The 22,833-nt window shown below is 46.1% G+C and overlaps 1 protein-coding gene across 11 annotated transcripts in view; it reads left to right on the forward strand.

Annotated features, from left to right (window-relative positions):
* The window catches only part of Gcn5 (Gcn5 acetyltransferase), a 287,084-nt gene that overhangs the window by 11,391 nt on the left and 252,860 nt on the right, over window positions 1-22,833 (forward strand). For 2 of the 11 annotated variants that reach the window (XM_069324559.1, XM_069324549.1), the window contains exon 1: window positions 21,563-21,803. The exons of 1 other annotated variant lie outside the window; for it this stretch is intronic. The gene's annotated coding sequence lies outside the window, so the exon portion shown is untranslated. Of the gene's footprint in view, window positions 1-21,560; window positions 21,859-22,058; window positions 22,082-22,215; window positions 22,228-22,833 lie in introns of those variants that run through there. 8 more of the 11 variants (XM_069324554.1, XM_069324550.1, XM_069324552.1 and 5 more) reach the window with 8 other exon arrangements.

The raw sequence follows: 22,833 nt of genomic DNA on the forward strand, positions 1-22,833 counted from the left end.
GCTTTTTTGTAAATTAAAGTTGGTATCTCCTCAAGGGCACTAGACTTGGTTTTAAGGGAAAGGATTATCTCATTAACATCAGTGGAATTTGTAGGCTTTAGGTACAGAGACTGTGGATAGTTACCTGTAAGATACTCCTGAACATCATTACTGGAAGATGGAATATCATTTGCAAGGGATGACCCAATGGAAGAGAAGAACCTATTGAACTCAATAGCAATATCAGAGGCTGTAAGCTGACCATCGTTATTGGACAGGAGTGTTGGTTTGTTAGATTCAGATTCAGATGTTTATTCAGGTAAGGTATATACATACAAGTGATGTTACATTAATGGATTGATATATAGATAGAGCTAGTACATACAATGCCTAAAGCCACTATTACGCAATGCGTTTCGGGCAAGAAAAAACATTAATATCTAGAACTTAATACTAATTGAGCATAAAGAATAAAAGATGTTGAGAACAAATACAAATAAAGATAAAAAAAAAGGGGGGAACATGACTGAAAAAGCAGCACAAATACAATAGGTTGACAAACAGTGTTGATTAAAAAAAAGAAAAAAAAAAGAAAATAACAGACATGGGTTGACAATAGAGGAGTGAGGTAGATTACAGGGAATTTATTAGGTAGTGTTTAGTTTTTATCTTAAACTGGTTGAGAGAGGTACAGTCTTTAACATGGTTGGGAAGGTCATTCCACATTCTGGGCCCCTTGATTTGCAGAGCATTTCTAGTTTGATTAAGACGTACTCTAGGAATATCAAAACTGTATTTATTTCTGGTGTGGTGCTCATGGGTTCTGTTACAACCTTCTATGAAGCTTTTAAGATCAGGATTGGCATTATAGTTTAGCGTTTTATATATGTATAATACACATGAGAGAATGTGCAGTGACTTAATATCTAACATATTAAGAGATTTGAGTAGGGGTACCGAGTGATGTCTGGGGCCAGAGTTGGATATTGTTCTAATAGCGGCTTTGTGTTGGGTAATTAGAGGACGTAAGTGATTTTGGGTAGTAGAACCCCAAGCACAAATACCATAGTTGAGATAAGGATAGATAAGGGAGTAATAGAGAGTCACCAGAGCAGGGCGTGGTACATAATATCTGATCTTAGAAAGAATGCCCACAGTTTTTGAAACTTTTTTTGATATATTTAGAATGTGTCCCTGGAAATTCAGCTTGTGGTCAATGAGAATGCCAAGGAATTTGCCATCTAATTTGTTACAAATTTGGGTATTGTTTATTTTGAGATTTATAAGACTAGAGGATTTATTGCCAAACAGAATATAGAAGGTTTTGTCAATGTTAAGGGTGAGTTTGTTGGCAGTTAGCCAAAGATGGACTTTATTTAGCTCAGTATTTACTGTGGCATTTAGAGCAAGAGGGTCAGGACTGGAGTAAATGAAGGTTGTGTCGTCAGCAAATAGAATTGGTTTGAGGTGTTGGGAGGCATTTGGAAGGTCATTAATGTAGATGAGAAAGAGGAGAGGGCCAAGTATGCTGCCCTGAGGAACACCAATGTTGATGGGTAGGGTGGGAGAAATTGTATTATTCACAGAAACATATTGGAGCCTGTCAGTAAGGTAGGACTCGAGGTATTGTAGGGAGTGTCCTCTGACTCCATAATGATGTAGTTTAAGAAGAAGGTTTTGGTGGTTGACAGTATCAAAAGCTTTACGCAGGTCCACAAATAACCCAACAGGGAGCTCCTTTTTATCAAGAGCTGTATGAATCGAGTTAAGCATACTAATAAGTGCATCGTTAGTGCTTTTTTTGGGTCTGAAGCCATATTGGCAAGGGCTAAGTATATTGAGTTTGGCTAGATATGAGTAAAGCTGCTTGTATATAAGTTTTTCAAAAATTTTTGACAAGTTTGGCAGGATTGATATAGGTCTGTAGTTGTTAACATCTGTGGGGTCACCACATTTGTGGACAGGCGTTACTCTCGCTTTTTTTAGAATATCTGGAAAGGTTTGGAGTTCAAGTGACTTGTTGAAGAGCAAAGCAATAGCAGGGGCTAAAGATCTGGAGGCTTTTTTGTAAATTAAAGTTGGTATCTCCTCAAGGGCACCAGACTTGGTTTTAAGGGAAAGGATTATCTCATTGACGTCAGTGGAGTTAATAGGCTTTAGGTACAGAGACTGTGGATAGTTACCTGTAAGATAGTCCTTAATGTCAGTACTGGAAGATGGAATATCATTTGCAAGGGATGAACCAATGGAAGAGAAGAACCTATTGAACTCAATAGCAGAATCAGAGGCTGAAAGCTGACCATCGTTATTAGACAGGAGAGTCGGTTTGTTATTTAAAGATTTCTTTGATCCCAATATTTGTGAAATTGTGCTCCAAGTTTGTTTAATGTTGCTCTTTATTTGAGTAAATTTATCTTCGTAGTAATTAGTTTTGGCTCGTCTAATTATCTTAGTTAGCAATAATGAGTAATTCTTTGAGAATTCTTTGGAGACAATTCCTAACCTATACTTCTTCTCAAGGTCGTGTTTTTTGTTAATGGATTTCAGTATTCCCTTTGTAAGCCAAGGATTGTTAAGCCTTTTGCTTGTGACTTGTTTTGTAAGCCTAGGACAGTGGGTGTTATAAAGGCTAAGAGTTGTTTGTAGAAAAGATTGCACTGCTAGGTTGATGTCCCCTATGTTACCTAATTCGGACTCCCAGTTGACATTATCAGCAGCAGTTATAAAATTGTTTATAGCAGTTTCATTGTGCAGCCTAAAGCTTAACTCCCTTGTTTCTAGAGGTGGTTTGCTAATGTTAGTTAAGAGAAATGTGGGGTAGTGGTCTGTAGTGCTATCGGTGATTATACCTGAAGTAAGCGGAGAGGTTATGTTGGTCCAGATGTGATCTAGAGTCGTGGCAGTGCTATCAGTGATTCTAGTAGGTCTAGTGATTAAGGGTATGAGGAGGCAGGAATTCATACAGTTGAGGAAGCTAACAGCAGTAGGGTGTTCTGGCTCGCAGAGGTCAATATTAAAGTCCCCTGCGATAATTAGGTGGTTTTTGTTCAGTCTGTTATCAAGTATTAGATTTCTAAGGTTTGAGTTGAATACAGACACATCAGTGTTGGGAATTCTATAGACTGCACCCACAGACAGGACAGACTCGGCACCCTTGACTCTGAAGCTGGCGAAGATATACTCCCCATAGCAGTCTCTAGTTCTAATTTCTTTTAGGCATGTTAGTTCTTGGTGGTAGTAAAGAGCAGTGCCACCACCTCTCTGAAGTTGACGACAGTTGTGAATTGCTGAGTAGTTAGGCATGTTAAAGAGTTGAGTAGTATCCTCTTTCAACCATGTTTCAGTAAGTATAATAAAAGAGAATTTGTTGCCAATAGTTTCAATCAAGGCACTAACATCATCGAAGTGTTTACCTAGGGATCTAACGTTCAAATTGATTACAGAGATATTGTGATTATGAGTTAATACATTGTTTACATCATGTGCTGCAAAATATCTGCAATTTAGATCATTAAAGTGATTATTGTCATAGATAGTGGATAAGAGGTTAAGTTCTGGGTCTATACTTGACTGCATAAAAGCTGATTGTAGAATCAGAAATAAGTAGAAAAAAGCTATAAAATAGGGAAAAATATATACACAATACTGTACAAAACAAACACAAAAGGGGCTTACAGGGGTACAATGGAGTAAGGGAGTATGGCTAGGCTAGGCAACCTAGGCAATTAATGAGATTAAAGAAAAAACATGTAAACATGGACTATACAAATACTGTTATTTAAAATCTTCTTTGTTCCCAATATTTGTAAAATTGTGCTCCATGTTTTCCTAATGTTGTCCTTTGTGTGGGTAAATTTATCTTCGTAGTATTTAATTTTGGCCCTTCTAATTATTTTAGATAGCAATAATGAGTAATTCTTTGAAAATTCTTTGGAGACGATTCTTAACCTACACGTCTTCTCAAGGTCATGTTTTTTTATTAATGGATTTAAGTATTCCCTTTGTAAACCAAGGATTGTTTAGCCTTTAAGTTGTGACTTGTTTCGTTAGCATAGGACAGTGGGTGTTATTAAGACAGAGTTTTTTGAAGAAAAGATTGCACTACTAGGTTGATGTCCCCTATGTTACTTAATCCCAGAATGTGAAATGTGGAATGACCCATTCATTGGGTCATTTAATGTGGAATGACCCATAAAACCCAGAATGTGCAATGACCTTCCCAACCATGTTAAAGACTGTACCTCTCTCAACCAGTTTAAGGTAAAAACGAAGCACTACCTAATAAATTCCCTGTAACCTACTTTACCCCTCTATTGTCAACCCATGTCTGTTTTTTTTAAACAACGCTGTTTGTTCGACCTAATTGTATTTGTCCTGCTTTTTCAGCTATGTTCGCCCCTTTTTTATCTTTATTTTTATTTTGTTCTCAACACATTTTATTCTTTATACTCAATTAGAATTAAGTTTTAGTCATTAATGTTTTTCCTGCCCAAAACGCTTTGCGTAATAGTGGCTTTAGGCATTGTATGTACTAGCTCTATCTATAAATTGATCAAATTTTGGAAAATCTCTTGTATGTATGTACCTTACCTGAATAAACATTTTATTTTATTTTTTATTTCATTTTTATTTTAATTCGGACTCCCAGTTGACATTATCAGCAGCAGCTATAAAATTGCCTATAGCAGTTTCATTGTGAAGCCTAAAGCTTATCTCCATTGTCTCTAGAGGTGGTTTGTTGATGTTAGGAGAAATGTGGGATAATGGTCTGTAGTGCTATCGGTGATTATACCTGAAGTAAGCGGAGAGGTTATGTTGGTCCAGATGTGATCTAGAGTCGTGGCAGTACTATCAGTGATTCTAGAAGGTCTAGTGATTAAGGGTATGAGGAAGCAGGAATTCATACAGTTGAGGAAGCTAGCAGGTTTTTTTTTTTTTTTTTTTACATGCAAATTAAATACAATAAAAACAAATACAAAATACATAACAAAGGAAAACAATAGACCACCGACCAGAAGGGCCGACAGCAGAGTGTGGGACATTTGGGGCTTGACTCTATTTGTTTAATTATTAAAGTAATGAAATCAATTACGAAGGACCACCCGCTTTTATAGTAAAGAGGGAAACTAATAAAATGTGATCATTAGAAATTTCTGTAAGAACCAGTGTCTATGGATAAATATTAGGAAGTATAATCACTTAAATAATTAATGGGCTGTATAGATAATTAACTTGAATCAAAGCCTCAAACACCTACATTGGGGGGTTATTGCTAGAACTTCATATACGTCTAGGAACTAGTGTGGTTCGTGCATCAGTTCATTGTGTAATAACCTAATCTTATGACCAATTAAAGAAATCAATAGAAAATTTATCACCAGTAAATATATAGATCATTAACATCAGAAATTAATCATTCTAATAAACACGTATTATCTCCAGTGTACACAGTAATCCATTAGATGATAAAATAAAATAATGAGAATTTGAATAATTAAAGGAATACGAAAAGTCTTAGCTTGAAGACGATTTCAAAGACATCGATCAGTTACGAATCATCCTCGGAATCTCCGGAATTCCTCGTAGAACACTGGGAGATGAATAACACGGGTAAGGTAACAACTCGTGGATTCCTCACACGCGAGCTGTAATTTAAGGGATATTACATAGCAATGTACTAGGCTACTAAAATATCTATATTCATGGAAATGGAAATAAATTACGTAGAATACTAACATGGGTTTTGTTTAAGTTGCTCGATGTAATGACAAGCTACGTACCTGCCTTATACAATCTCTAATGATGCATCAAAAGGATGTTATATATACTTAGCTAAAAGGGTACCGATTAAATTGAGGCTTGCCGAAACCGCGTCACAAGCTCCACTCTCACAATGGCGAACACGTGGTTGATAGCTTGGCTTGAATGTCGACGCGTTTATTTGGCCGGTCACGACAGATCACGTAGAACAAATTAACTAGTTCTGTGATGAGTATCAGGTTAAATCTTGCTGACAACTTCACCGTAACGTGTCCTAGACTCTGACACCAAAACAAGTTGCTTAATTCCGCAACAAGTAACTTCACGCCGCACGCTGGCGACTTCTCCTCGAGCAGCAGTCCAACACACACAATGGCGTCCCTCCCTGCTCGCGTCCCGCATTCGCCACAAAAATTATTTATCACGAATATTATTATTTCGCGCAGTTGTGGCTAAAATGCTTTAATAAAGACTGGGTTGTAATTCTAGGGAGTTAAATATTATTACTTTCTCGTCTTATGGTAGTAAGCAAGAAATGGAGAAGATTTTAGTTTTCTCCATGGCATTCACGCGTGACGGTAAATTTATTACTTGATAACAATTGTAACTAAAAACTCTCGATTTGGAATTATTTGGGAGTTATGTTATCCGTAAATAATTATCACACGGAATACTGATGATTTTAGAAAATCACATTCAATTCTCTAACACACTGGATATAAATGTGTTTAACTAGGTAGAATCTGACGCAATACTGGAGCTTGGTTTCGTAAGAATTCCAGCATTATTGTACAGATACAATTATTAGTTCATGTGAACACTACTGTTAGTTAATTTTAGTCACTACAGTAATTAGTATATTTTAACACTAGTTTATAAGAATAATACAATAATATTGTATTAGTGTTGGAAATTTCCAACACAGAGCACAACAAAGCACACACACGAGAAAAGCATAGAAAATGACAGCATATATCAAAGCACAAAACATAATACAGTGTGACAAACAAGCAAACACAGTAACATCACAAAACAAAACCTCCAGAAAAACAAACCATACATCAAGAGACATAACAGGAAACATAACAGGACAAACACAATAGTCCAAACAAAACATAAAGGACAAACACGAACAACAGGTAAAGCAATACAAAAACACCAGGGCAAACGCACAGCACAAACAATACAGGAACAAAAAACACACACACCAAACCACCCGCCCCGTAAACAAAGGGCTAGGCCAAAATAAACAATAACAAATTTTCAATAAAAAATTAACAATAAAAATAAACAAGCAAAACACGCACACCTGAAAACAAAATACCCACAAACACAACAACAAACATGCACCGGCCTGAAGGACTGAGAATAAAACAACAAAGTATAACATGAAACAAAACCAGACACTTCAACACAAAACAAAACAATACAACTTTATACAAAATTTTTCAAAGACACGAAACACCGGCCTGAAGGGCCTACAACATAAACAACCATGAACAGAAACATAATGAAACAAAAATAAAAGAAACAATACCGGAAATATAAGAAATACAACAAAGCACCGGCCTGAAGGGCGCACAATAGGTACAACACATTACAAAACAAACCACAGGTCCAAGCACACAGACTACTCAAATGTCTCATACTTATCCGGCCACTCCGCCGCCGGGAAGCGAATACAATACGCCTCCCAAAGTAACATGACGTCCTCCGAAATAGGTTCAGTACGAACTGTACGAGGATCAGGCATGGACTCCGGCACACCCACAATAAAACACTGAGCCCGTCGAATCCAGATGGTAGAAGGGCACCACGGAACCGGACGCACACGGTCATCAATGTCAACCGCAAAGGATGTTGATCATCATGCGCCACTCCGGAGGCCAGGATGATAGGGAGAGGCTCCTTCCCACGAGGCCGGGCAATGGGCATCGCACTAGGAGCCTCCTCGGCTGTCTCACAGGGCCCCGCGTCAACCACCGAACGTTGTACCTGCTGGGACCCCCCATGCTTGGCATCCTTCTTCAGCACCAGCTTGATGCCCTGGCTCGCACCAGAACCCACACCACCCACGTCTGTAGGAGCAACCACCTCCCACTGCGTCGAACCTTCTGCAGGAGAAAGAATAGGAGGTAAAGCAGACGCCTACCCATCGTCAACAGCAGACACATGTACATCAGCCACCACCAGCGACGTAGAGCGCGAAGCACCCGGAATCGCCACATCATCTCCCGAAGTGCTACCTGCGTCGTAATCCTCCGTATCAGCCCAAGCAGTAGAAGAACGCATGGAACGCTTGGGCACAGGCCGCACATCCTCACAGACGGAGGCGGACCCAGAACCACGGGCCTCACGAACCGGGCGAACCAACGCCCGACGCAGTACGGCAGCAGCCTCAACCACATGGGGAACTGGGCCGCACACAACAGGACGCTCCGCAGCCCCCCTAACACCCAGCACAGCCGTGACACCTGGCAAGGGTGCAGGACCAGGCACAGCAGCAGGATTCGAGGAAGACGCAGACGACCCACAGAGACCAGCCGGAAGACCCTCGGGAGCAACTGGCACAGCGAAGTGACCAGCGACAGGAGCCACGGGAACACTCGGAGGAGGGACAACAACCACCGGGGGCACGTCGGGTGACGCAGGGGGGGGGGGGGCCGCATCAGCAGCGAGTGGGGCCTGCCCCACATCATCTCCGGAATCCACGTCCTGAGGGAGCGGCGGGAAATCCTCTTCCCGAAACAAGTGAACAGGTGCAGCAGGGGCCTCAGAGCACCCGGCAGCCTGATGCCCTAACTGGCCACACCGGAAACAAGTACGGGGCTGCCGGGCATAATACACCCGAACGTAGTAACCTAGCAGCCGGACAGAAGATGGGATATCCGACCGCAGGCGCATACCTAAGGTACGGACGTTCGTCTGCTTCCCAGCATACTTCCCCGAGGAAAGCTTGTTCACCCGCACACTGATGACAGCACCATACCTCCCGAAGAAGCGCCGGAGAAGGTCTTCAGGGAACTCCAGGGGCGCACCATGCACACTGACATAAGTCAGGGCACCACTTCGGTCCGAGATCGTAACGGAGCCGGCGCCATCCGGCAACTGCAACGAACGCCCTTCGTTCCGCCGGAGGAAGTCCCGATACTCCTCCTCCCGCACGAACTTGACAATCACCCGGTGGGCCATAACAAGCTCAACTCCATACACAGCCTCCACCGGGACACGAAGCATGTCGCACATTACCAACTCAATGGCCGGATAACCAGCCTTGCACGAGAATTCCAGACCCACGGAATTCACCCGCAAAACAGGAGGAATTGCAAGGCCCCCCATGTCAAAACGGCCACGTCAGCACGCAGCCAGGCAGGCAACAACACTGCCCACGTCAGCACAGGCGGGCAGACACACACCCGCCCCCAACCGGCCGAAACTGGCAAACAGCACCAACTGCTGGAGCGCCGAAGCACACGTCTGTCCCCTACCAAAGCTAGGGCCAGACTCCAAGCTAGCAGAAGTATGGGTTTCGGGCTCGCAGAGATCAGTTTTAAAGTCCCCTGCGATAATTAGATGGTTTCTGTTCAGTCTGTTATCTAGTATTAGATTTCTAAGGTTAGAGTTGAATTCGGACACATCAGTGTTAGGAATTCTATAGACTGCTCCAACAGTCAGGACAAACTCAGCACTCTTAACTCTGAAACTGGCGAAGATATACTCCCCACAGTAGTCTCTAGTTCTAATTACTTTTAAGCATGTCAGTTCGTTGTGGTAGTAATAATAATAATAATAATAATAATAATAATAATAATAATTTATTTAGGAAAAGTACATACATACTTGCAGGGTTACAGTACAAATATTCTGTTTGATTTAAAAGATAGAGGTAGTACATACAATACCTAAAGCCACTAGTAAGCATAGCGTTTCGGGCAAGGTGAGGTGGGGAAAAAACACTTAGACTGAAACTAAATAGCAATTGAGCTTAAAGTATAAATTGCGTTGAAAGAAAAAAAATAATAAAAGATAAAAAAGGGGGGAGTTAGTAAAGAGCAGTACCACCACCTCTCTGAATTGGTCGACAGTTGTGAATTGCTGAGTAGTTTGGCATGTTAAAGAGTTGAGTAGTATCCTCTTTTAACCACGTTTCAGTAAGTATAAACTGTTGTCAACAGTTTCAATCAAGGCACTAACATCATCGAAGTGTTTGCTTAGAGATCTTACATTCACGTTAATTACATATTGTGATTATGTGTTAATACATTGTTTACATCATGTGCTGTAGAATATCTGCAATTTTGATCATTAAAGTGATGATTGTCATAGATACTGGATAAGAGGGTTAGTTCTGGGTCTATACTTGTTTTCATAAGAAGGCTGGTTGTAGGAAAACAAGGCAAAAAAGGCAATTGTTCTGTTCCTTCTCTCTGGGCTGCTGCTGTGGTGTCTATACCTTCCCTGTGGGCTCTGTTCTCCTCCTTCTTCTTCTTCTTGAGAATAGGTGCAGTTTGCATGAAGGGGTAACCCTCCCGATGACTGCACCAGGACAGATGTAAGGAGACGCGTTGATGGTAAAGAGGAGAAGAAAGTCAAAAGCGGTAGACGTGATGGGCCGTAGAGAGAGGAGTGGCGACGAAAACAGAGGCGAACGTCAGAGGGAGACTCCCCGCACCGGGGGGCGGGGCGTCATGGTCACGGTGGCAGCTGATCCAGGCACGGCGTAGCGGTGCGTGCAAGACGGGAACTAATATTTCTCCGGAAACTTACGGTACGGAAAGCGCAAGCGGTACGCTTCCCAAACCACCCACAGGTCGGCGGGCAGCCGGCCATCAGGCTGTACCCTCGGCTGAGACATCCTATCCAGCACCCTATAAACAAACTCCTTCGTTGACGACACCCAGATAGTGGACGAGCACCACGGGATCGGAAGCACCCGGGCATCCCGATAAGGGCCCAACTCCGGACCCTCACAGGGCACGACCCCAGCAGACGGGACTAGGCAACCCCCAGACCGGGGCAAGGAAGGAGGGGGAACAGCAGGGGATGCAGGCGCGGCAGCGACCCCACCACAGGGCACAGGAGCCGAGGCTCCCTGGCGCACATCTTTCCGCAACTTCACGACGAGGTCCCGACCATCAGGGATAACCCCCCACTGCGGGGACCCAACAGATTCAGATTCAGATTCAGATGTTTATTCAGGTAAGGTATATACATACAAGTGATGTTACATTAATGGATTGATATATAGATAGAGCTAGTACATACAATGCCTAAAGCCACTATTACGCAATGCGTTTCGGGCAAGGTTTCGGGCAAACAGCAGGAGACGCAGGAGGGGGGGGGCACAGGGAGCAACGTCGGAGCCCCTCACAGCACCATCATCCTCGGCGGGGGACGCCAGCTGAGCACCATCCTCCCCCACCTCCTCCCAAGGCACACCACGAAGGGGGGAGACACTCCGAGCCCGCCGCGAACGCTTCGAGACAGGCCGCACCACACCACGCCCAGCAGGCCCCGCCGCAGGCACAGCCTCCACCGTCATATCCACACAGGCCACACCCGCACCGTCCGAAGAGTCCACAGAGGCCACATCACCCACACTGTCTACATCATCCACGGAAACAGCCTCAGAACACCGACGCGCGCGCTTCTGCAAAGGAATGGGAAGAGCAGAACTACAGGAGGCAACACACTCAGGCACGGCAGGCACCTCACCACGAAGCACCCCCTCCAAAACGGCAGAACCCGCGTCCCCGGGAGTCGGTAACACATCCACAGGCGGGGGCGGAACATGAACCTCCACCGGGACACCTTTCACTACACACAGCTCAGGTGACAGCCCGACACCCTCACACACCGGCGGAACAACCCCAGGGGCCACAGCTCGCACTAGACGTGTCGCACAGGCCGGAGAGCTCACCTCAACAGGCGGAGCAGCAGACAGGCAGGCAGGCGCCTCAGGCACAGCACCTACACCACCCGAACGCAACAGGGGCGGAAAATCCTCCGCACGAAGAACATGCACACGACCAGTCGCTCCCCCGTCGCACGCAGCAGCCAGATGACCCTCGTGACCACACCGATAACAGGTGCGCGGTTGACCCCGGTACTGGCAGCGGAGCGTGTATCCCAACACGGACATCGACGACGGTACACTACCCTTCTGCGACATCGTCAGGGTGCGGGAGCCGTCAAGCATACCAACACAGTGCCCGGCAACGACCTTGTTCCAACGAACACTCAACACTGTCCCAAACCGTTCGAAACAGGAGGTTAAAAAGTCGTCCTGAAATTCGAAGGGGGCACCATGCACCGTCACAGACGTCAAGGTGACACTAAGATTCACTACCTTAACTGAGCCAGCTGAATCAGGGAGAGGGTAAACACGCCCCTCACACCGCTCGAGAAACGCCTGAAAGGCAGCCTGGAGGCGGAACTTGACCACAGCACGGTGGCCCTGAAGCAGCTGGATGCCCACCAGGTCAGACAGCTGCATATGCAGCACGTCTACTAGGGCGACACCAACCAATGGATGGTCCACCGGCACCGTAAACGCCAGACCAGCTGACAGCGTCCTCTGCAATGGAGGGCGAAACGTCCCCATGGCGAAGCAAACGTCACCCCGTCAGTGGCAAACCACCACCAGCAGGGCAAATAATCGATCACCCAACGTAAACACTAGCCAGTGCGGAGAGACCTCAGGAACGTCATACCCGGCCGGCGGTCACCACGCAACTCCCCATTCTCCTCCTTTCTTCTCTCCCTATACCCTATGTCCAAGATAAGTATCTGTCTGCTATATTACCGTGTTATTGGCTAGGTATGTGTGTTTGTTTAGGTGTATTCTAAGTCCGTGTTTTGGTATCTCTAAGTGTACTCTAAGGTGACTAGTGAAACCACGTGTGCTTAAGTCTGTGATACCTATGATACAAGTGCCCTTCAGGAAAGTCGTCTTTACCCTAGTTGCAATTGTAAACCTTGCATCCTACTTATGTGGACCAAGGTATTTAACGTAAGATAGAGTGGGGAGAGAGAGAATGGTCCTAAATCATCTCCATAGAGTAAGAACCATGCTATCCCCCCAGATATATGGCTTCATGCATGGAAGGAGTGTGCATCATTGCATCACCAACTTTCTTACCCTGCACACTGAAAACTCATATACCACCTTCCTAGATCTCAAGTCTGTCTTTGATATTGCAAATCGACATGTTATCTTGAGTGAGCTTGCAAGAATGAATATTGGTGGTCGGCTTCTTTGTTGGATGAGAGGTTACTTATCCAACAGGAAGTCATCTGAATTTCTCCAGGGGCATAGGAGTGTAACAAGAGACTTCGAACTAGGTACCCAGCAGGGAGGTGTCCTCAGTCGTACCTTATTTAATATCTTAATAAACACACTGTTAAACCCTGTACCGAGCAAACCCAACGTCCACACCATTAGCTATGCTGATGATATAATGATACACACCACTGGGTATGCTAACACGCAGAACACTCTTAACTCTGTATTAGACTCATGTCAAGACCTGGGTTTAGTCATCTCAGCAGAAAAAATACAGATACTAAATTTTTATTTATTTATTTATTTATTTAAAATAAAATAAAATAAAATAAAATGTATATTTAGGTAAGGTACATACATACAATAAATTTTTACAAAGATTGGTTGACTTATAGGTAGAGCTAGTACATACAATGCCTAAAGCCACTATTACGCAAAGCGTTTCGGGCATGATAAACTTAAATGACAAGCTTAATACTAATTGAGCATAATGAGTAGATGAAAACAAGAAATGAAAACATAGATGAAAAAGCAGCACAAATACAAATATGTCGACAAACAGCGCTCATTAAAGAAAAACAGACATTGGTTGACAATAGAAGGGTAAGGTAGGTTACAGGGAATTTATTAGGTATAGCTTCGTTTTTAACTTAAACTGGTTGAGAGAGGTACAGTCTTTAACATGGTCGGGAAGGTCATTCCACATTCTGGGCCCCTTGATTTGTAGAGCATTTCTGGTTTGATTAAGTCGTACTCTAGGAATATCAAAACTGTATTTATTTCTGGTGTGGTGCTCATGGGTTCTGTTACAACCTTCTATGACGCTTTTGAGATCAGGATTGGCATTATAGTTTAGCGTTTTATATATGTATAATACACATGAGAGAATGTGCAGTGACTTAATGTCTAACATATTCAGAGATTTGAGTAGGGGTACCGAGTGATGTCTGGGGCCAGAGTTGGATATTGTCCTAATAGCAGCTTTGTGTTGAGTAATTAGAGGACGTAAGTGATTTTGGGTAGTAGAGCCCCAAGCACAAATACCATAGTTGAGATATGGTATTATGGATTTATTATGGTATTATTATGGATATGGATTTATATATATACAAGAAGGTACATTGGGATTGTGAGGATACATAACATAGTAATTACATTCTTGTAAAGCCACTAGTACGCGCAGCGTTTTGGGCAGGTCCTTAATTTAAGAAAATTTTAAGTAGGTAAATACTTGCAAAATTTATAAAAATGATAACAGTTACATAGCAAGAAAAAAAATAAAAGATGAGAGAAAATTGTAGGTATATTAAAGGACATAGGTAGCTCAGATTCATTGCAATGACAGCTTGAATGGTAGTTTAACAAAAATTAGTAGGCACAATACAGCGGCGCAAATCGGCGCCCACCCAGGCAGGGAGGAGCTGTTCGTAAGATGCAACTGTCTGATAGCTCCCAGCTTGACTATGTTAACAGATTCAAATACCTTGGCCTTGAAGTGCCACTGTATGGTCCTGTTGTATTCAGACTCTGTCGTTAGTATAAAGAGAGGCTCCGAGCTCTCAAGGCTGTTGCAGGTTATCACTCGGACTATGATGCCAATGTCAGAATTGTCAAAATGATGTACCGTGCATACATCAGATCTTTAGTGGATTATGCTGCACCTCTGCTTGTTTTGATGCCCGAAAGAAAGCTTGGAGGGCTTAAAAATTGCAGAACGAACCCTTGAGGATAATTCTTGGGTGCCCTCGTACCACAAAGATACTTAACATGAGAAAGGAACATAAATTAATATTCCGAGCGTTGTTGATCGTGTTACTGAAATTAACTGTCAAATTGGTATAAAAATGCTTACGCTAACTCATCCTAACCCTTGCATAGAAGCCCTCCAGAATTTCTTTATTGAAGATCAGCATTGTTCCAAATGGATACTAAAACTGGAACTCGACTCAGAATGTATCAGGTTCATAATTTGTACCAAGAGAAACAACGGCACTTTCCTGCACCGTGGGAGATTACACCCTTTCCAGTTTTAATCCCTTCCTTTCCATCCAAGAAGCAAATTAGAGATCAGCCCAAGCTTCGTCTTGAGGCAAAGCTCAACGCCTTAAACCATACTGATGCTCTGTCCACAGAGCATTCTCTCTCTCAAATCATATACACTGATGGTTCCCTACACCGCACCACGGGTGCAGCTGGAAGTGCAGTTGTCCTGACAATGGGCGATAGCCTATACTTTGAGTGGGGAGTCTGTATAAACAACTGGGCCTCTACCCTTCCGATCGAACTATTTGCCTTGCTCCTTGCACTGAAATGTGTATAAGTCTCCAAACTTGATACATTGATTGTAAGTAACTCCTTATCATCCTTAATTGCTCTCAACTCTTTAAAACATAACTGTAACATGCTCGTGTCCGTAGCTTGACACAAATACAACAAAATTATTAAAGATGGTAACAGAGTCCATTTCATGTGGTCTCCATCTCATGTTGTCAATGTAATCAATCAGAGCCATCTCGAGCCATCTCAAACCCATCTCAAGCTGTCAATGTAATCAATCAGAGCTTTAATACAACAATGTGCTTTAATATACCTACTTATCTCTCTCATCTCATTTTTCTCTTGCAATGTATCTTTATCATTTATCAATTCTGATAGAAATTATACCTACTTAAAATTATCTGTTAGATTAAGGACCTGCCCGAAACGCTGCGCGTACTAGTGGCTTTACAAGAGTGTAAATACTGTACTATCCAATGTATTCTCACAAACCCAATGTACCTTCTTGTATATATATAAATAAAAATAAAATAATAAAATAAAATAAAAAATGTTGGCCTCCGAATGCATGATAGAGCTGATAAGTTAGCCAAAGAATCTGCCCTTAAAGGAGATGTTGAGTGTAACCTTGGATTGTCAATGAGCAATCTGAGAGGAGCAGCAGTACACCGAGAGCTTCAACAAGATCTTGTGGATCTGAGGCAAAGTGAAATCGACACCAGTAATTCCATCTATCATCATACTATCATGCAAGAGGAGCCACACATCTATGGTTCATCCAATAAAATCAGCAGACTTCTAGATGTTACTACTGCTCGGCTTAGACTCGGTTATAAGTATATCTCTGGGAATTCTCATTATCTGCCGATGTAAACCTGACCAAATGAAAACTGTCAACAAAATTATTCGCACACCCTCCGTCACTATGTGATGGAGTGCGAAATGATACGTGAATTCAGAGACAATTTTATAACGAATGTTCCAACGATGTGTCAATATTTAAATCAAAATGATCTGCTACTAGAAATTTTAACCAAATATCCCCAGTTTGCTAACTGTAGGTAGTAACTATAAGTGACTGTAACCTATCCACCGCTGCCCACTGGATGGGGGGCGATGTGCAGGACAAACATATCAATTGTGACACTAGCTCTCCACATATATCAGTTGCTTAATTTAGTAACTGCACTTGTGGTCGATCTCGAACCCATTGATGATGTGACGACTTATACTGAATTTTGTAACTAGTTCATCAAGATTGTAACTTGCTTAGCTAAATGAATTGTGGGGTTCAGTCCCTGAGCCCATTATGTGCCTCTGTAACCCTTTCCACTACCACCCCCAAGATGGGTATGGGGTGCATAATAAATGAACTAAACTGAACTGAACTCCCCGTTGCTTCACTCCCGGCGCCACACTGGGCGCTGCTTCACTCCCGGCACAACACTGGCCGCTGCTTCACTCCCCGCGCCACACTCCCCGTGCTTCACTCCCAGCACAACACTGGCCGCTGCTTCACTCCCGGCATAACACTGGCCGCTGCTTCACTCCTGGCGCCACACTCCCCGCTGCTTCACTCCTGGCACATCACTGGCCGCTGCTTCACTCCCTGCGCCACACTTCCCGCACATCACTGGCCGCTGCTTCACTCCCCGCACATTACTGGCCACTGCTTCACTCCCGGCGCCACATTCCCCGCACATCACTGGCCGCTGCTTCACTACCCGCACAACACTGGCCGCTGCTTCACTCTTCAGACCCTCTTAACAACTTCAGACCTATATCAATTCTGCCAAACTCATCAAAAATATTTGAAAAACTAATCTATAAGCAGCTTTACTCTTATTTAGCCAAACTCAATATACTTAGCTCTTGTCAATATGGCTTCAGACCCCCAAAAAAGCACTAACGATGCACTTATTAGTATGATTAACTTGATACATACAGCTCATGATAAAAATGAGTTCCCTGTTGGGTTATTTGTAGACCTGCGTAAGGCCTTTGACACTGTTAACCACCAAAACCTTCTTCTTAAATTACATCATTATGGAGTCAGAGGACACTCCCTGCAATACCTCAAGTCATACCTTACTGACAGGCTCCAGTATGTGTCTGTGAATAATTCAATTTCTCCCACCCTACCCATCAACATTGGTGTTCCCCAGGGCAGCATACTTGGCCCTCTCCTCTTTCTCATCTACATTAATGACCTTCCAAATGCCTCCCAACATCTCAAACCAGTTCTATTTGCTGACGATACGACCTTCATTTACTCCAGTCCTGACCCCTAAGCTTGCTCTAAATGTCACAGTGAATACTGAGCTAAATAAAGTCCATCACTGGCTAACTGCCAACAAACTCACCCTCAATATTGACAAAACTTTCTATATTCTGTTTGGAAATAAATCCTCAAATCAAAGAAATCTTAGGATTAACAATACCCAAATTTGTAACAAAGTAGATGGCAAATTCCTTGGCGTTCTCATTGACCGCAAGCTGAATTTCCAGGGACACATTCTAAATATATCAAAAAAGTTTCGAAAACTGTTGGCATTCTTTCTAAGATCAGATATTATGTACCTCGCCCTGCCCTGGTGACACTCTATTATTCTCTCATCTATCCTTATCTTAACTATGGTATTTGTGCTTGGGGTTCTACTACCCAAAATCATTTACATCCTCTAATTACTCAACACAAAGCTGCTATTAGGACAATATTTCACTCTGGCCCCAGACATCACTCGTACCCTTACTCAAATCTCTGAATATGTTAGATATTAAGTCCCTGCACATCCTCTTATGTGTATTTTAAATATATAAAACGCTGAACTGTAATGTCAGTCCTGACCTTAAAAGCTTCCTAGAAGGTTGTAACAGATCCCATGAGCACCACACCAGAAACAATATCTATTTGATATTCCAAGTGTACGACTTAGTCAAACTAAAAATGCTTTACAAATCAAGGGACCTCGAATGTAGAATGACCTTCCCAATTATGTTAAAGACTGTACCTCTCTCAACCAGTTTAAGATAAAAACTAAGTACTACCTAATTAACTCAATGTAACCTACCTCACCCCAAAAATGTCAACCCATGTGTTATATTTTAAACAATGCTGTTTTCTTTACCATATTGTATTTTTGTTTTTTTCTGTCATGTTCCCCCCCCCCTTTTTTCCATTCTTTTCTTATTTTTTCTCAACACAATTTATACTTTAATCTCAATTAGTATTAAGTTTTAGTCTTAGTGTTTTTCCTGCCCGAAACGCTTTGCTTAATAGTGGCTTCAGGCATTGTATGTACTAGCTCTATCTATTAATCCATCAACTTTTGTATCTTGTATGTATGTACCTTACCTGAATAAAAATTTATTTATTTATTTTTTTATTTATATTTACTCCTGGCGCCACACTTCCCGCTGCTTCACTCCCGGCACAACACTGGCCGCTGCTTCACTCCCGGCGCCACACTCCCCGCACATCACTGGCCGCTGCTTCACTCCCTGTTAAGGGGGTAGAAATAGCCTAAGCTACTCTATCCCTTTGAGATGTATTTATTGCTTATCTCAATAAACATACTTGAACTTCCCTGGAAACACAAACCGAAATTGTCTCTATTTTCCGCTTGTTACAACTTGTAATAAAGTTGTTACATCTTGGCTTAACGTGTTTATGACGTATTAGAACGTTGTTACAACTAGCTATATTGGTTGTTATAACTGGTTAGGTGGTGTTAAAACTTGTTCGAACGTTGTACCAACGTCGTAGTTTCGGTGTGTGTTTGGTGGGTTGAACTCACTCCCTGCGCCACACTCCCCGCACATCACTGGCCGCTGTTTCACTCCTGGCGCCACACTCCCCGCACATCATTGGCCGCTGCTTCACTCCCGGCGCCACATTCCCTGTTGCTTCACTCTCGGCGTCACACTCCCCGCTGCTTCACTCCTGGCGCCACATTCCCTGTTGCTTCACTCTCGGCGTCACACTCCCCGCTGCTTCACTCCCAGCGCCACATTCCCCGTTGCTTCACTTCCGGCGACACACTGCTGCTTCACTTCGGTGCGACACAGTCCCTGCTGCTTCACTTCCGGCGCCACACACTCCCCGTTGCTTCACTCCCGGTGACACACTCACCGCTGCTTCACTTCCGGCGCCACACACTCCCTGCTGCTTCACTCCCCGCTGCTTCACTCCCGGCACCATACTATCCGCTGCTTCACTCCCGGTGCCACACACACTCACCGCTGCTTCACTCCCGGCGACACACACTCCCTGCTGCTTCACTCCCGGTGCCACACACTCCCCGCTGCTTCACTCCTGGTGCTACACACTCCCCGCTGCTTCACTCCCGGCGCCACACACTCCCCGCTGCTTCACTCCCGGCGCCACACACTCCCCGCTGCTTCACTCCCGGCGCCACACACTCACTGCTGCTTCACTCCCGGCGACACACACTCCCTGCTGCTTCACTCCCGGCGCCATACTCCCCGCTGCTTCACTCCCGGCGCCACACACTCACCGCTGCTTCACTCCCGGCGACACACACTCCCTGCTGCTTCACTCCCGGCGCCATACTCCCCGCTGCTTCACTCCCGGCGCTACACACTCACCGCTGCTTCACTCCCGGCGACACACACTCCCTGCTGCTTCACTCCCGGCGCCATACTCCCCGCTGCTTCACTCCCGGCGCCACACACTCACCGCTGCTTCACTTCCTGCGACACACACTCCCCGCTGCTTCACTCCAGCTGGTACCACACTCCCTGCTACTTCACTCCCGGCGCCACACACCCTGCTGCTTCACTCCTGATGCCACACTCCCCGCTGCTTCACTCCCGGCACCATACTCCCCGCTGCTTCACTCCTGGTGCCACACACACTCACCGCTGCTTCACTCCCGGCGACACACACTCCCTGCTGCTTCACTCCCGGTGCCACACACTCCCCGCTGCTTCACTCCCGGTGCTACACACTCCCTGCTGCTTCACTCCCGGCGACACACACTCCCCGCTGTTTCACTCCCGGCGCCATACACTCCCCGCTGCTTCACTCCCGGCGCCACACACTCACTGCTGCTTCACTCCCGGCGACACACACTCCCTGCTGCTTCACTCCCGGCGCCATACTCCCCGCTGCTTCACTCCCGGCGCCACACACTCACCGCTGCTTCACTCCCGGCGACACACACTCCCTGCTGCTTCACTCCCGGCGCCATACTCCCCGCTGCTTCACTCCCGGCGCCACACACTCACCGCTGCTTCACTCCCGGCGACACACACTCCCTGCTGCTTCACTCCCGGCGCCATACTCCCCGCTGCTTCACTCCCGGCGCCACACACTCACCGCTGCTTCACTTCCGGCGACACACACTCCCCGCTGCTTCACTCCAGCTGGTACCACACTCCCTGCTACTTCACTCCCGGCGCCACACACCCTGCTGCTTCACTCCTGATGCCACACACCCCGCTGCTTCACTCCTGGCGCCACACTTCCCGCTGCTTCACTCCCGGCGCCACACTCCCCACTGCTTCACTCCTGGCGCCACACTGCTTCACTCCTGGTGCCACACTCCACACTACTTCACTCCTGGCGCCACACTCCCCGCTGCTTCACTCTTGGCGCCACACTCCCCGCTGCTTCACTCCTGGCGCCACACTCCCTGCTGCTTCACTCCCGGCGCCACATTCCCCGCTGCTTCACTCCTGGTGCCACACTCCCCGCTGTTTTACTCCTGGCGCCACATTCCCCGCTGCTTCACTCCTGGCGCCACACTGCTTCACTCCTGGTGCCACACTCCACGCTGCTTCACTCCTGGCGCCACACTCCCCGCTGTTTTACTCCTGGCGCCACATTCCCCGCTGCTTCACTCCTGGCGCCACACTCCCCACTGTTTTACTCCTGGCGCCACATTCCCCGCTGCTTCACTCCTGGCGCCACACTCCCCACTGTTTTACTCCTGGCGCCACATTCCCCGCTGCTTCACTCCTGGCGCCACATTCCCCGCTGCTTCACTCCTGGCGCCACACTCCCCACTGTTTTACTCCTGGCGCCACATTCCCCGCTGCTTCACTCCTGGCGCCACACTCCCCGCTGGTTTACTCCTGGCGCCACATTCCCCGCTGCTTCACTCCTGGCGCCACACTCCCCGCTGGTTTACTCCTGGCGCCACACTCCCCGCTGGTTTACTCCTGGCGCCACATTCCCCGCTGCTTCACTCCTGGCGCCACACTCCCCGCTGGTTTACTCCTGGCGCCACATTCCCCGCTGCTTCACTCCTGGCGCCACACTCCCCGTTGCTTCACTCCTGGCGCCACACTCCCCGTTGCTTCACTCCCGGCGCCACACTCCCCGCACAACACTGGCCGCTGCTTCACTGGTGGGCTTGAGACAGCTTCGAAACAAGAGAAAGTTTGAAGCATTGATCTGGTGGATGTAAACAAAAGGCGCCTCCGCCCGGACCTTCGCTGCTCCTCCCCGGCCATGGCCTCCCTCGCCCCGACCATGGTAATGTGTCCCCCCTCGCCTCGACCATGGTAATGTGTCCCTCGCCTCGACCATGGTAATGTTCCCCCCTCGCCTCGACCATGGTAATGTTCCCCCCCCCTCGCCCCGACCATGGTAATGTGCGCCCCCTCGCCCCGACCATGGTAATGTGCGCCCCCTCGCCCCGACCATGGTAATGTGTCCCTCGCCCCGACCATGGTAATGTGTCCCTCGCCCCGACCATGGTAATGTGTCCCTCGCCCCGACCATGGTAATGTTCCCCCCTCGCCTCGACCATGGTAATGTCCCCCCCCCTCGCCCCGACCATGGTAATGTGTCCCCCCTCGCCCCGACCATGGTAATGTGTCCCCCCTCGCCCCGACCATGGTAATGTGTCCCCCCTCGCCCCGACCATGGTAATGTGTCCCCCCTCGCCCCGACCATGGTACTCCTTCTTGCAGCACTTTGCTCCTCGCTGCACCCATCCTGAAGCTCGACGGTTCAAGTGGCATCATTCCTTATGTTGCTTCCCAGTACTGTGTAGTCGAACTGGCTTACTGCTGTCTTCTGCTTAGCTCCTGCTTGTGTGCCTGCTGGTGTTCCTGCTGGTGTGGTTGCTGGTGTTCCTGCTTGTGTGCCTGCTGGTGTTCCTGCTTGTGTGCCTGCTGGTGTTCCTGCTTGTGTGCCTGCTGGTGTTCCTGCTTGTGTGCCTGCTGGTGTTCCTGCTGGTGTGGTTGCTGGTGCTCCTGCTGGTGTGCCTGCTGGTGTTCCAGCATGTGTGCCTGCTGGTGTTCCTGCTTGTGTGCCTGCTGGTGTTCCTGCATGTGTGCCTGCTGGTGTTCCTGCTGGTGTGCCTGCTGGTGTTCCTGCTTGTGTGCCTGCTGGTGTTCCTGCTTGTGTGCCTGCTGGTGTTCCTGCATGTGTGCCTGCTGGTGTTCCTGTTTGTGTGCCTGCTGGTGCTCCTGCTGGTGTGCCTGCTGGTGCTCCTGCTGGTGTGCCTGCTGGTGTTCCTGCTGGTGTGCCTGCTGGTGCTCCTGCTGGTGTGCCTGCT

The sequence above is a fragment of the Procambarus clarkii genome, chromosome 14 (assembly GCF_040958095.1).
Source record: "Procambarus clarkii isolate CNS0578487 chromosome 14, FALCON_Pclarkii_2.0, whole genome shotgun sequence".
Lineage (NCBI taxonomy): Eukaryota > Metazoa > Arthropoda > Malacostraca > Decapoda > Cambaridae > Procambarus > Procambarus clarkii.